Source organism: Diceros bicornis, chromosome 7 (assembly GCF_020826845.1).
Source record: "Diceros bicornis minor isolate mBicDic1 chromosome 7, mDicBic1.mat.cur, whole genome shotgun sequence".
NCBI classification, from domain to species: Eukaryota; Metazoa; Chordata; class Mammalia; order Perissodactyla; family Rhinocerotidae; genus Diceros; species Diceros bicornis.
In genome coordinates this window covers 66728890-66734889 of record NC_080746.1, presented here as the reverse complement: position 1 = coordinate 66734889, position 6000 = coordinate 66728890, and positions in this window count along the sequence as shown.

The window sequence follows — 6000 nt, the reverse complement described above, 5'->3', positions numbered from 1 at the left end:
TCCTCCCCCAGTTAACACGGAATGCTATTCAGCCACCTATTTTTGTAACAGCCAATGCAATACTTTTCCCCGTCCTGTTGATGCCACTTATTCTATATTGGTCTATGTTATCATCCCAGCTTCTATTACCAATAAAGTCTGCTTTTTTCATAACATCACGAGACCTTACCAATACAGATTCAAATATACATCCTCAAATATTTTCTCATATTTATGATTAAGGATGCCCACATTTAATTTTCAATTTTCATGAGAATTTTGCTATCCTTCATAAAAAACAGTTTTTTATCTTGGGGATTTTTCTCTCTCATCTCTCTCATGTTCAGTTAAAACATTTTGGATAATATCCTCTCAACTTCATTTCGCCCTGTCCTAGTTATATGTTCTCTATTTCTAGCCAATTTTTTTTTTCTTTTGCAACTCTATATTAAATAACAGGCATAGGTAGAGGTGATAAGTCTCAGTATACTCTATGTCATACCCAGGATGTATACTCCATAAAGATTGACCAAGAATACCACTGGCAATTTTGGATCTATGTCAAGTCACCACTGTAGTAATCTCAGAAATGACTGTCACTAGAATGTAATATTTTTACCCCCAGATCTTTGATCCCTGATTTTACCTGCTAGTTCTCCTTATTGGTTTTTAATTTTCTAATAGTGATGACTTTTCCCTGGGTGGAATACTGGGATTGCCTCAAAATTGTTAAGTCAATCCAGGTTAGCAGAATCACTTCCCATCACCCCTCTCCCACAATTTTTGGAGTAGCCTTCATTCTCCCTTCTGCTCATTCAGCTGTTAACCACAGCATAACAATATATGTTCAATATTTTTTGTGTATTATCTTCTTTACTGTCTCTTTGAATGTTATCTCCACTCAACTACTGCTAAGAAAGGTTATTTTCAAGTGTCCTTAGTTTCTCTGGAATCAAGTGGTCTGACTTCCACCTCTCTTTAACTCTTGAGCCTTTTCCCTGCGCCCTTTGGTTCTCACGGTTATCAACAAAATCTCAGGTACTCAACATCTCTTTTGAACAGGGGCTAAGACATGAATGCCACTGTGTTTCCTAAAGCCTCAGGTCACCAGGGCCATCTGCCACTGCTGGTGGAAGGGTAGATGCTGAGCCATGAGCACTGCTACTGCTCCTACAGCCTCTGGTCTCTGACTAGGGCACCACCTTGAAACCTCAGGTCCGGGCACCACCGCCGCTGCCAGAGGTATCTGCATTTTGGATTGCTGCCACTGGGGGATAGGAAGGGGGCTGCTCCCCTATTTCCACTGTCTCTTGTAGATCCAGTCCACTCACCTTCAGATGAATAGATCTATGGATCTCTTAGGCATTCTGGTATCCTGTGCAGGGAGTCCTTTTTTGGTTAATGTCCTATTGGTTGTAACTTAGAAGAGAGAGACAAAGGGAACAACTCACTCTGTCATGATGCTGACATCCTCCTGAAGTATCATTTCTCATATGAAAGAGGATGTGCAGTCATATTGAAACCTGAATTCAAAGCAGAGGTGAAACAGATGACCTGCATGCTAATCCAGAGGACCAGGAAGAGGTAAGTAGCTCATCAGTGGACTGTGGGCACCACTCAAAGGTCTCACAAGAACAGAGGCAGGATGTAGGATAAGTTGCTCAAATCAGGAACAAATTAATCAAGAGAAACTGAGGTTTGGAAGAGGAGATGAGATTATCTTAGGATCAAGCTATCTGATTCATGATAGCAGACAATCAGAGGAAAGGGAACCAGAAACATTGATCAGGATACCCCTGGAAGACTCCACAGATGCCTGAGACTGCATAAGGAGCTGGGCTGCTAGCAGAAGGTTCCAGATTTCTACTTCCCACTGATATCCAGCCCCATCTGAATAGTCTCTGTCTGAGAAAAATCACGCTCATAGGTGAGCTTCGAGAAAGATCTTCCTCATCCCAATTTGTTTGAGAAAAGTCACGAAAAAGCAAGAAAAGAATGAAAGCTTTCTCAAAGGGTCACACAATGCCCAGCTTCAAAAGACCCCTCCATCAACTCCATTTCCCTCATTTTACAAAGTTAGAAACTGAGATCTAAAGAAGTAAGGTAAGTAATTTTAGGCTAAATGGATTTCTGGTAACTGAGCTGAAACTCCATATTCCTGGAGTTCTTCTAATACATTATCATATTTATATAACAAAAATATTTTCTGTAATTTCTAAAGAAGAATACAGAATATCATAAAATATAGTTGATATACTTTATAATACATTATATGTTCAAAAATTTTTTTAAATTATTTTAATATATAATAGTACCTTAACTCTTGAAAGGGTGACTTTGCAGTCTAGCAATTCATGTAAAGAAATGGCTACAAGGAGAGTGATGTCAACATCATGGTGGAGTGAGTTATTCCTTTTGTCTCTCCCCTCTAAGTTACAACCAATGAGACATCCCTTGACCAACAGAGGATTGCCTACACAGCACAACAGGACTCCTACAATATCCATGCATCTATACATCTGAAGTGCCAGAGACCAGAGGCTGCATGAATGAGCAGCCACAACAACCTCTCCCTGCATAGCCCCTGCTACCCCTCAGTGGTGGCAAGTGGAAAATGTGACTAGAGGCTTTAGGAAGCAAAGCAGGACTGGTGATCCAGCTCAGTGTGGTAGCACCACTGACACTGGATCCACCAGCAGTGGGAACTGCATCCAAGTCCCCTGTCCCTGGGACTCCAGCAGCAACACAAAACCTGTGAACCCAGACATCAAGCAGCAGGGCAGCCAGCACCCCCAGACAATCAGGGAGCAGCACCACAGCTGGTTCACAAGGCAGCAGCATCCAAACCTATGAAGAGCACATGGACAGCCAGTGGGGGAACATGAGACCCATGGGACCCCAGAAGCAACAGAGTTGCTCATAGCCTGATGACCCTGGTGGTGACATTCATGACTGCAGCACCATCATAAGCAGCAAGGCAGCAGAAACCTCAGAGGCACAAGTGACACAAAGAGGGCACTGACAATGCCTCTGGCAGAGGCAGTGGAGGCTTGAAAGTGCAGGCTCTCAAAGACAACTAGATGCAACTCAGAACCAATATAACCAAAGCCGTACTCAAATAAGAAAGGTGGTTACTACTACAAATGCACCAGCAGAGGATCGATTCATCAAGTACCATGAAGAACTACAGTAACACAGCAGAATAGAAAGACAATGACAATTCTCCAGAAATCAAACTTGAAGTCATAGAAGGCTACAATCTAACTGACAGAGAATTCAAAATAGGTGTTATAAAGAAACTCAGTGATTTACAGTAAAACCCAGAGAGACAGTTCAATGAGCTCAGGAATAAAATTAATGAACAGAAAATTACTTCACTAAAGAGATTGAAACCGCCCCCCCCCAAAAAAAAGCCAAACAGAAATTCTGGAGATGAACACAATGAGATGAAAAATAATGTAGAAAGCATTGAAAATAGAGCAGGCCATATGGAGGAGTGAATTAGTGAGCTCAAAAATAGAAATCTAGAAATGATTCACATGGAAGAGGAGAGAGAACTAAGATTTTAAATAAATAAAGAAATTCTTTGAGAGATATCCAACACAATTAGAAAAAGTAACATAAGGATAATAGATATCCCAGAAGGAGAAGAGAGGGAGAAAGGAGCAGAGAGCTTATTCAAGGAAATAATAGCTGAAAAATTCCCAAACCTGGGAAATAAACTGGACTTGCAAGTACATGAAGCTAATAGAAGTCCTAATTACCTCAATGCAAAAAGACCTTCTCCAAGGCATATAATATTAAAACTGACAAAAGTCAATGAAAAAGAAAAAATATTAAGGACAGTAAGAGAGAAGAAAATAACCTGCAAAGGAAGCTCTGTCAGGCTTTCAGCAGATTTCTCAGAAGAAACTCTACAGGCTAGGAGAGACTGGAATGCTATATTCAAAATACTGAAAGACAAAAATTATCAGCAAAGAATACTCTATCTAGTGAAATTATCCTTCAGATATGTTGGAGAAATAAAAGCTTTCCCAGATAAACAAAAGCTGAGGGAGTTCATTGCCACTAGACCTGCCTTACAAGAAATGCTGAAAGGAGCCCTCTTACCTGAAACAAAAAGGCAAAGATTTACAAAGCTTTGAGCAAGGAGATAAATAGACAGACAGAATCAGAACATTGCTGCTACGTATCAGAATAGGTAAGTAAACACTTAATTATAACATAAAGGATAAAGGGAAAGAAAGCATCAAAAATAACTATAACCACTTCAATTTGGTAACAAACTCACAACACAAAAATGAATAATTTAGGACAACAAAATCATAGAAGGAGAAGAAGAAAGAGATGGAACCTGCATAGGCTAATGGAGATAATAGGCTACCAGAAAAAGCACTATCTCATCTATGAGACCTTTTGTACAAACTTGTGGTAACAACAAAACAGAAAAATCAGAGCAAAGTCACAAATCATAAATAAAGATAAAATGGAGAAGAACATCACAGAAAACCACCAAACTGAAATAGCAGACAGAAATACAAGGAAAAAGAAACAATGGAAATACAGAACACCTAGAAAACAAAAATAAGATGGCAATATTAAGACCTCATATATCAATAATCACTCTAAATGAAATGGATTGAATTCTCCAATCAGAAGACACGGAGTGGCTGGAGGGATTGAAAAACAAGACCCAACAGTATCCTGTATCCAGGAAACACATCTCAGCTCTAAAGACAAACATAGGCTTGGAGTGAAGGGATAGAAGATGATACTCCAAGCAATGGCAAGCAAAAGAAAGTGGGTATAGCCATACTTATATCAGACAAAACAGACTTCAAGATAAAAAATATAACAAGAGATAAATATGCACACTATATAATGATAGAAGGGACATTCCACCAAGAAGACATAATACTTATGAATATATATGCATCTAACATAGGAGCACCAAAGTATATAAAGCAACTATTAAGAGACCTAAAGGGAGAAGTTGACAGTAATACAATAATAGTAGGGGACTTTAACACCCCATTTACCTCAATGATAGATCATCCAGATGAAAAGTTAACAAAGAAACATTGGCCTTAAATGAAACACTAGACCAGACTGACTTAATAGATATATAGAGAGAACATTCCATGCAAAAGCAGTGGAATACATATTCTTCTCAAGTGCATCTGGAACATTCTCAGATAGGCCATATGCTGGGAAGTAAAACAAGCCTCAATAAATTTAAGAAGCTTGAAATCATTTCAAGCGTCTTTTCCAACCACAATGATATGAAACTAGCAATCATTACAAGAAGAAAGCTGGAAAAGTCACAAATATGCGGACATGCTACTGAACAACTATTGGATCCAGGAAGAAATAAAAGGAGAAATCAAAAAATACCTGGAGACAAATGAAAATGAAATCACAACATACCAAAAATTATGGGATGCAGCAAAAGCGGTACTAAGAGGGAAGTATATAGCAATACAGGACTACCTCAAGAAATAAGAAAAATCTTAAATAAACAATCTTAAACTATATCTAAAAAAACTATAAAAATAACAAAGCCTAAAGTCAGTAGAAGGAAGGAAATAATAAAAATCATAGCAGAAATAAATGAAATAGAGACTAAGAAAACAATAGAAAGGATTGATGAAATTAAGAACTGGTTCTTTGAGAAGATAAACAAAACTGAAAAACTTTTAGCCAGACTCACTAAGAAAAAAAGAGAGAAGACTCAAATAAATAAAATTAGAAATGAAAGAGGAGAAATTACAATGGACATCACAGAAATACAAAGGATTATAAGAGAATACTAAGAAAAGCTATTTGCCAACAAATTGAATAACCTAGAAGAAATGGATAAATTCTTAGAATCATACAACCTCCAAATACTGAATTAACAAGAAATAGGGAGTCTGAGTAGACCAATCACAAGTAAATAGATTGAAAAAGTAATAAAAAACCTCCAAAAAGCAGAAGTCCAGGACCAGACAGCTTCTTTGGTGAATTCTGTCAAACATTCAA